We start from the raw sequence: 10,526 nt of genomic DNA on the forward strand, positions 1-10,526 counted from the left end.
CCGCCCAGCCCGCCCAGCCCTGCCCAGCCCAGCCTGCATTGTTGTTTCTGTTCCACACATACCTGTTTGTTCTACTTCTCCATAATGCTGTGACCCAGCATAAGACCCTCACCAGACGCAGCTCCAGATCTGGGAGTTAAAGAAATGTCGTTCCTTTATAAATTACTCAGCCGTAGGTACTCTGCTACAACAGAAAGCACATGAAGGCATCCGTCTCGTTTCATTTCACTTTGATGCTGAGCGGTGCGAATATGTGAACAAAAATGATGGGGAAGGAACATTTCAGTGCCGGGACCTTCTAAAATTTGCTGTACTTTGATCTGATTCCTGTAAAACAGCTCATGCTGTGTTCTGTTTCCAACCTGCATGGAATATTCTGACTTATTGCTAAGTAAAACTCAGTAATGTCCGGGGGGGGCGGACACTTGTGTACCTCTTTGTGCTTTTACATTTAATTTAATCTAATTTAATTATTCTATTCTGTTTGGTTGGGAGATCATCAGGCTATGCTGAGAAGTGTCTCTTTGTGACACTTAGGTAGGGGTGGTACTGGGGGCCCCTGATGGGTCAGCTGGTGGAATAAGTTTGTCAAGGCTAGAACAATTGAGAATGAAGGATGGAATTTAGGAATCAGAAGTCTCAAGAACACATGCATTCAAAATAATAGAGATCTGTGGTTTGGAAACGTCAACAAAATTAAGAAATGGTAAAATGCAGAGGCAAGATTTTCTGTCCACAGGTGAAGGAGCAAAAGTGGTTTCCAGCCCCATACCCGCAGACACGTAATTGGATATGCCTTGCCTTCCAGAATGTTGCAAGTTCAAATGCTCTTAAGATCCCTGGGGTCTGTGTGGAAATGTGGCTACCTCAGCCCCTCAGGCCTTGCAAGTCAGACGGCTGCGGTGGGTGGCAATTCACATAACCTCGGGCTGTTTGTTTAAATATTCTGCTCAACCTGGAATTAAAATGTCTTGCAATGAGTCTTTGGTCAAGTTTGATCTTGGGAGGTGGAAATTTCCATGAAACTCAGCAGAGCTGGTGACTCCTGCTAATGAATTCGGGGCAGAGGGGAATACTACCCAAAGCTGGCATTGAATAGAGCATCTCACAGAAGGCCAAACTAGGAGCTGGGTGGTTCCCTGCATACTTGAAAGTCAGGGCCAAACTCCTGAGCATGATTTTTGATCTCTAATAATATCCTGCCCCTGCCGTTGGATACTCCAAAGCTCTCAGGCCACTCCGGCCTGAATATAGGGAGAGAAGCTTCTAACAAAAGACTGAGTGAGGAGGCCACAGTACTGTAGAAGCCCAGCTTCCAATGAGGAACATCCTCAGCACAGACAGCTGAAGGGACATCACAAGAGCATCTGCATGCCACTGAGACCTGTGTCTAACTGCAGATGAGATGGGAGGGACGGCCAAGAAACAAGAGGCTGTGCCTTTACCAGGCTCTGAGGAGCAAAGACAGTCTGGGGAAGCCCAACTCAGCAGTGACTTCCTGGCCTCTGCTGCTCATCCAGCCCCAAAGCCTGGGGTTAGCCCTCAAAGCCAGTACCATGCAGAGATGGCAGGAAGTGGACGGGGTGACTGGGTGACTGAAGACTTCCCAAGTCTGCTCTTGGGTGGCCCTGTCTGCCAGAGACATCCTTTTTCTTCCAAAGGAACGTGGCAGGATTAACGACGTCCTGTGTCAACAGCAGCCAGTGTCGCCCTCTTGCTAACACCATTGACATTTGGCAGCATGGATCACCCTGTCCCTGTGCCCAGCCTCCTTCATTGGTGCTCAAAGGATGGACTGCTTCCTTTTTCTGATTTCAGGACACATTTCTGCCTCTCACCTGTGAGCCTGCAGCACACTCTGACCCCCGACTTGCGTTCTGTCGGCCAACAGAGACACACTGTGCACTTGTCAGTGTGTGCTGGGCCCTTGAGAATCCAAGTCCTGTCACCTCCTGTATCCCATGACAGCACATATCCCAGCAGAAGGCAAACGTGCCTGGCAGATACCCTTTTGGTTTCAAGGTGACTTCCTTCTGTCATCACTACCTCTTTCCACCCAGGCACCTTTATTTGCTCTCTCAGTGGCTGAGTCTCAGAGGACCAAACAGTTGGCTCAATTGAAAAACAATGTGGAGACTCAAGCTACTGCTGCTTTACACATATGGCCAAGGAAAGTGCTTAGGTTACCTGTTTTCTCATCTGCAAGAGAGAAATCCCTTTCTTGGTGGGGACCTCAGAACTTTAGGCAGATATATTAAGAATGTGGTATGTAAAAGGGTGCGGGGAAGCAGAGTTGGTGCTCTACCTGTGCTCAGGTTCCTCCTTGTTCAGCCCCAGGGGCAGTCAAGGGTTGTTCTTCCTACTCACAAAGCATTTGGTTGTGGATGACTGGCCTCAGACAAGGGGACTAGGGCTAAGAGCCTCCGAGATTTCCTGAGCCTTGTGATGAATCTGCCCGGCCACATGTCTAGCATTCCTTTTCAGACTCTGCCTTCCTGTCTCTCCTCTTGCCAGACTCCACGGGAGCGTACAGGAAGTCCATGGTCTCCTTGAGACTCAGATGCCCTGGGAAGCAGCTCTGGGTTTAGGTGAAGAGAGGAGATGGAGACTGGGTGTGAAGTGCAGCAGGACCCATGGCTTCCTGGAGCTGGAGGGGAGCAGGGAGGCGGAGATGAGGTGGAAAGTGTGGACCCGCTGGCCTTTCCAAAGCATCATCTTAGCGGAGCCTACAGACTCGCTCCTCGGTTGACAAGAGGCTGGCTGCAGGGTTTATCATTTGCACCAGGACAGTCAGAGAGAGTAGGAGGATGCCATCAGTCATTGTGTGACAGCAGCTAGACACTGGGACATCCCAGTCACAGCATGATGGAGGACTTGCCCATAGTTCGAGGGCTTTGAAAGGCCATCTGAACAGTATCACTGATACCCTTGATTCTCCTTTGGGAACCTTGGAGCTCAGCCCTCTCTGTTCTCCAGAACTCCACATTCCAGACCATGCTTTTTGAAGTTTCCTGCTGAGGGCAGACCCCGGGTCATGGTACTTGAGATGTCAGAGAGATTCTACTCCCTGCTGTCCTGTCTGAGAACAGGGGCTGCCGCAGCTGCAGCAGGTGAACTCTTTATTCAAAAAAAAATCACAGAGCTCGCTCACTGCACCCTTCCTATGATCATTCGAAACTCAGGCTTTCCTAGAAAATGCACCGAGAGATTTGGGTTTGGGGTGCAGAGCTGCAACCCCGCATGTGTGGCATGAGTGCTCCACTGCACCCCTCTAGCCTGAGTGTCCTGCTGTGTAATCTTGTTCAGTGGGATCTTGGTGGCACACTCAGAGCTTTACCCTGAATGATGGAATGCAGCATTGATGCATCACAGAGGAAGTTTAGCATAGGGGTAAATATAATTAGGAGAAGAAAGCATCCCGGGAAGAACGCAGATTTCACTTGTAAAGTGTATTCTAATTCTAGAATTAAAGTGCTTTTCAAATCAAGTAAATCCATTGTGACCCTTCTTGGGAGGAGGAGCTGAGCTCACGGTGGGGTCTCTGTGCACAAGAGCAGGTATTTTTTCTTCAGAATAATCTACTGTCAAAACTGAATTCTGCATCCTCATAAACACGCACACGCAGATTTATCTTCCCCATAGTAAGCCAGAGATGTGCCAGAGATTTCCATTTTGTTCTCTTCCTTCCTATTTGATCCCATTTTCTCCTCCTCTTCTCTTCTCTTCTTTCTGTTTCTCCTTTTCCATCTTTGAGTTGCTTTTCCTTGACAGTTTATATGAATTCCATGATTCAAGTTTTCCTAGTACTTCTTCTAAACAGACTCCCATTTAAACCTATCAGTATCCTTGGACCCTGAGCCCACATCTGCCTGTAGTCCCTCACCTCTGCCAGGGTCACTGCTGCAAAAACTTCAAGGAAACGTTGGAGTGTTGCCGTTCTAGGGATGTTCAATGACAATGTGGTACAGGGCTTCCTCCATGATGTGGAACTTGCTTTCCCTGTGTCTGTAATGTCTGTAACAAGGGACAGTGTTGAATGCCTGCTGTGAACATTTGGACAACTTTAGATGGCGCTCCAAGTACTATGGGTACAAGTTGCCTCTTGGTATGTCCCTTGGAATGCCAGTGGAACATAGCACCTGACCAAGTGTTCCTTTGCCCTGTGGGAACTGGATCCTACAGAATTCTGTGAAGGTATTAGCCTCCAGCTCCCCTTGGCCTCCTGTGAAGGGCTCCTGCACAGCCTCCTGGGCTGGTGCTCTCTGGAAGGAAGAACTGGAAAGAACTGGTCCTTGGTGCCCCTCATTCCCAGGTGCTAAAGCACGGCACTGGGAGGTTCCCATGGTGGCTGGAAGGAAAGCTAGTGCCCTGGGGCTCAGGAATGCCCCAAAAGGTTAGCTGCTCACAGCCTACAAGCCCATGTGACCTGGGCCAAGAGTCCTGTGTTGGGAACTGCCTGGAAAAAAGGGAAAGACGAGGTCAGCCTATGGCTGCATCTGGGCCTCCCAGACTGACCAAGTCCCGAGCCACTCCTCTGACTACAGTTCAGAATTTGGCTGCCACCTGGAAATCTTAAGCACAGCCTTCCTGCCACCCTGAGATCTTGGCCCCTAGCCTTTTCTCCTCCCTCAGCTCTCCATCCTTGATGTTAACCATCTCTCTTTAGGCCTATCCAACAGCACAGAAGAGTGCGGCTTATACCTGGGCACGGCTGTGGGGAAGGTTCCAAAAATTCTAGAATGGAGGCAGAAGGAATTCATGGTGATGGGGTCATATCTAGAGCCAAACCTCCAATGCACCACTTCTTGGCTGTGCCCATTTGTGGGGCAAAAGGCTGGTTCTGTGTAGAACTTTCTGTTGATCTCTTTTCTGCTTGGCAGTATCTCTGGAGTCAGGCTTCCATGGGACCCTGGCGATGCCTCACACAGTCACGTACTGCCCAAGTCAGACCCAAGGAACAGACACCTGGCCCAATGGATCTGCCTCACTATGGCTGCCAGCCTTTCCCTACTGGTCACTGGTTACACAGCCTAGACTGACAGGGTCCCTGTCCAGTGATCACCCCTGTGGTCTGCAAAGCCAGTATGCGCAGTGCCTGAGGAGAGAGAGAAGCCAGAGGAGGGCCACTGGGCAAAACTCTAGACTTACAGGAAACGAACTAGTACAGTTAAACTTGTGCAAGATCTGGAGGAGGAGTCAGACATGGCAGAATGTAGAAAAAGGACAGCATGTGGTCTCTGAAAAATATTGAATGAACCAAATTTTGATTCAAAGAATGACTTACCAATGTGGTCATGAGTGTGCAAAGGAATGTATAATTTAGGGAAGCAGCCATTGCTGTCTCTTTTACCAAAACAAGCAAAGACCATGTCTAACATGTTAAAATCCTGTTGGTTTATCATGCACTTTTCAGAAACCCTTAGTGCTTTCTATGTATCATCCAGAAAGAACAATTATAGAAAAAGACAAAATCCATGGCATGGGGCAGCTGGCAATAAAGCAGTGGACCTCGTCTGGACCTGTGGAGATCAGCCAGAGGAGGTGACAGAAGGCACAGGCAAGCTGGTGGGAGCAAGTGTCTGCAAGTGCTCCCTGAGAAGATCACATGGGCAGAGACCACAAGAAGGGTGTGGTGAGCCGGGTATTATGTAGACTGTGGAGGACCACCTAGTGCAAAAGCCCGCTCCTGAGATGGGAGCCTGGCCTGTTCAGGGAGAAGAGATCAACATATCTATGACAAAGAAGGGTCAACTCCTGGGTGACAGGAGACAGTGGTGTAAACCTTTATATACTCTATTACTGCACAAACCAGGAAATCACTGGAGAGTTTAAGTTGTGATGCTGTGGCTTGCTACTCTATTGAAAGGGAGCATACTGAAAGGGTGCCAGGGTGGGTCAGTCAGGAGGCTCGGGACACATGTGGCTTGGACCCAAATGGCAACGGTAAGAAATGACTGGGTTCTGGAAACATTGTGCAAGGAACTCATTGAGTTTGTTAATGAGTAAGCTCAGAACTGGAAGATCTTACAACCAATCTGATGACTGCAAGGTCTTTGGCTTGAGCTGCGGGAAGGATGGAGCTGCTGTTTACAGAAACCGGGATGACGGGTTGTGTGAGAGGGGAGAGGAGGGTTTTCAGCTATCATTTTTGCACATGATATGGTTCAAGGAGAAGCTGGGTGTGCGGGTCTGGAGCCTGGGGGAAGGTGTGGGCTCGAGACAGCAGTCTGGGATGAATGTCTTTATGGCCTCATGGAATTCAAGTCCAAAACAGAAGACGAGTTTGCTTGGTGCTGAGGAGGAGCAATCTGAAATGGACCTGGATGCTCCTGAGCTCAGCTGTCCGGAGGAGTAAGAGGAAACAGCCAAGGGCTGTGAGAAAGAGAAAAGTCGAAGAAAAGTTCAGGCCAGGAGGGACTCCTAAAGCCCAGCAGAGAGGTTTTCTTCAGGAGGGTGGTCTACAATGTCACGTGATACTGATGGATTCGTTACGCTGAAAATTTATAACTGATTTTTCAGTTCCCCAATGTGCACTTCCTGGTGACCTTAACAAAGAATGGTACTGGTGGTATAGGTGGGAAGACCATTTTAATTGGAATGAAGTCCAGAGAGAGTAAAAGAGGAAGGAAGCAGACAGGGGACTACGGACCACTCCTTTGAGGACTTTTAGATGAGAAGAATCTTTGGGGAGACACAGATGGGAAAAAGAAAAATTAATTGTGCTTCTTTTTCTTTTTATTATTATAAACTTTTTGGTTTGCATGCAAAGTAATGGGTTTCACTGTGACGTTTCCATATATATATATATATTTCCATATATATCTATGCCCTGTCTTAGGCCCTACCTCACTGGTGCTCCCTAATTCTGAACAGTCTCTCCTGTTATCCTGTTATCAGGTCACATACATCCCATTATCCACTATCATCCCCTCTTCCCAGCCCCCTTAAACATCTTCCTCCTGTCCCACAGACCCCTTTCTACTTCATAGCATATGTACGTATACACATACATACATGCAAATATATATCAATTAAAATTTAGATTCCTCATATGAGAGAAAACAGGCAATATTTGTCTAAGTCTCACTTATTTTGCTTAAGGTAGTGGTCTCCAGTTCTACTCATTTCTAAATGATGTAATTTCGTTCTTCTGAATAGCTGCATAACATTCCATTGTGTGGTTCATTTTCTTTGTCTTTGTCTGTTGAGGCACTGTTGGCTGACTTACCCCCATCGAGGCACTAGTTTACATTCCTACCAGCAATGTGTAAGTGTTTCTCTTTTTCTACATCCTCACCAGGATTTATTTGTTATTTGTTTTCTTCCTGGGCTCAGATGGAATCTCCCCATAGTTTTAATTTGCATTTCTCTGATGGCTAAGGATGTCGAACACTTTTTCATATATTTCTTGGTCATTTTTTTTTTTCCTTTGAGAACTGTCTATTCAATTCATTAGCTTACATATGGATTGAATTAGTTGAGTTTTGTCTTTTTCTTTCTTTTGTTTTTGTTGTTGTTTGATTTTCAGAGTTCTTTTTAGATTGTAGATAGTAATCCTATGTCAGATGTATAGTTGGGAAAGGTTTTCTCCATTCTGTGGCCTGTCTCCCCATTCTGTTGGTCGATTCCTTTACTCATCAGAAGTTGTTTTAAAAAAGTTTTCATTGGATGTCATTTATTAATTTATTTGGAGTCATTTCCTGTGCTATTTTAATCCTTTTCTAAAGTTCTCATCTATACTTATATACTGAAGTGTTTTGCCCAAATTTTCTTTTAGCAGTTTCAGAGTTTCAGGTCTTACATTAAGATCTTTGTTCCATTTTGAATTGGTTTTTTTGCAGGATGAGAGATATGGATCTAGTTTCATATTTTTATGTGTGGATTTTCCCAGCACTGTATGTTGAACAGTCTGTCGTTTCTCCAACATATGTCTTTGACAACTTTGTAAAAGAATAGGTGTCCACAGTCATGTGGGCTTAATTCTGGGTCCTTCACTCCACTCCGCTGGTCTACGCATCTTTTCTGCTCCACACTACTTTTGCTACTATGGCTCTGTGGTGTAATTTGAGGTCAACGTTGTGATGTCCCAGAATTGCTATTTATGCTTAGGACTAGCTTTGGGTGTTCAGGGTTCTTTGTGCTTCCTTATGTATTTTAGACTTTTTTTTTCTAATTCTTTGAAGAATGTCATGGATTTTGGATGATGATTGTATTGAATTTACAAACTGCTTTTGATAGTACAGTCATTTTCATGGTATTAATTCTGCCAGCTGGTGAATGGGGAGGACTTTCTGTTAAAAGTCTTTCTTACTTGCTTTCATCATTGTCCTAAAATTTTCATTGTAGAAGTCTTTCACCTCCAACGTTAGGTTTATTCTTCAGTATTTGTTTATTTGTTTGTTTAAACTATTGTGAATGGGAAATTTTCCTGCTTTCTCTCTCAGCAAGTTCATTGTAAGTATACGGAAAAACTATTGAATTTTTAAGTATGTACATGGGCACATGTGTGGGGGACACAAACATGCATGTGTGTGTATGTGTGGAGACCACAGAACAACCTTAGATGTCATCCTTAGGAGCACTAGGCACCTCCTTTTACACAGGTTTCTCATTGGCCTCAAGGTCACCAACTAGTCTAGACTGGCTGGCCAGTGAACCCAGGGATGTTCCTGTCTCTACATTCTCAGTGCTGGGATTAGGAGCACGCACCGCCAAGCCCTATGTTTTTACTTGAGTTCTGGGGTTTGAACTCAGATCTCCAGGCTTGCAAAGTAAGTACTTTCTTGACTGAACTGTCTCCCTAGCCTGCTACTGATTTTTCTATGCTGCCTTTATATGCTGCTACTGTGCTGAAAAATTTTTTTAAACCAGACCTAAGAATTTGCTGACAGCCTCTGAGTGTGGGATCATATCACCTACAAATAGGGATAATCTGACTTCTTCCTTTCCTACTTGTTATCACTTTTGCTTCTCTTAATTTCTTCCCCCACAACCAACTCTTTGCTTAATTAATTCTTAAATTGATCTTTTAACTTCCATTTCATTAATTTCTGCCCTGATTGTTATTATTTCTTTTAATCTATTGCTTTTAGGTTTGGTTTGTTGTTTTTGAAGATGTTGCAGTGCATCATTAACTTAATTTGGGATCTCTCATTTTATAATGTAAACACTCATAGCTATACACTTTTTCTTGCAATTACCTTTGCTACATCCCTCTGATAAGTTGAGCTTTCATTTTAATTTATGTCTAGGAATTTTTTTTAGTGTGTGTGTGTGTGTGTGTGTGTGTGTGTGTGTGTACACCCATGTGTGCATGTGGAAGCCTGAGTATATTGGGTGTTTTGCTCTATCACTCTGAGCTTATTTCTTGGGATAGAGTCTCTCACTGAACATGGAGCTAGGCTGGCAGTCAGCAAGGAGCTAGGCTGGCAGTCAGCAAACCCCAGTAATCCTCCTGTTTCTGCTCCCTGCAGTGTTGGGCTTACAAGCTCTCAGGTGTCCATGCCTCGCTTTTTATGTGTGTGCTAGCAATTAAAACTAGGTCCTCATTCTTGTGCAGAAAATGCTCTTACCCAATGAGCAATGTCCACAGCCATTTATATCTAGGATTATTAGTTTCCTCACTGATTTCTTCAATGACTCTCCTCTGATCATTCAAGAAGATATTGTTCAGTAACCAAGTGTCTGAATGGTAACTCCAGTTCCAGAGGACCGGACACTCTCTTCTGTCCTCTGCAAGCATTGTACACATGTGATGCACTTATATTTATGCACACATACTCATACACATAAAAATAAACAAATGAAAAAAAATTTAAGAAATTATTTTGGTTCCTTTTGTATTTTTTTTTCCAGATTTGCTTTGTGCCCTAGAATGTGGTCCAGTCTAAAGAAGGTTCCATGACCAGTTGAGAAAAATATGTGCTCCATATATGTTGGATGGGGGCATTCTGTAGATGTCTGTTAAGTCCATTTGATCTATGGTGTAGCTTAACTCTGAAGTGTCTTGGTTTATTTTGCGTGTATCTCCTACATAATGATGAGAGTGGGATGTTGCGTTCACCCAGTTATTTCATCAGGGCCTATCTGACCTTTTATGCACATTAGTGTTTAATTAAGAAACTCAGAGTGCCAACATTCAGTGCATGCATGTTTATAGTTGTATCTTCTTGATGGATCATTTCCCTTATTAACATGTGGTCTTTGTCTCTTCTGGCTTGGTTTCAACTCTACTCTGTTCTTTCAGAAGCGCTGTGCCAGTTTGTTTTCTATTTTCATTCGCTTGATTGGCTTCCATCTGTTGATTTTCAGTTTGTGGGTGTCTTTGCCAGTGAGGTATAGTTCTTGGAGGCGGCAGGATCTTATTTTTAATCCAATTAACTCTTTATTCATGAACTGAGACCACTTGTTATATTATATTTATACCCAATTCCTAGAATTTTACTGATTGTTTTTCTCGTTGGTTGAAGTAGTCCTTATTCTTTTCTTTCTCTCCTTGAGAGTATTGGGGTTTGCTGGTTCACTAT

Source organism: Nannospalax galili, unplaced genomic scaffold (genome assembly GCF_000622305.1).
Source record: "Nannospalax galili isolate Female #2095 unplaced genomic scaffold, S.galili_v1.0 scaffold643, whole genome shotgun sequence".
In the NCBI taxonomy this organism is placed as follows: Eukaryota; Metazoa; Chordata; class Mammalia; order Rodentia; family Spalacidae; genus Nannospalax; species Nannospalax galili.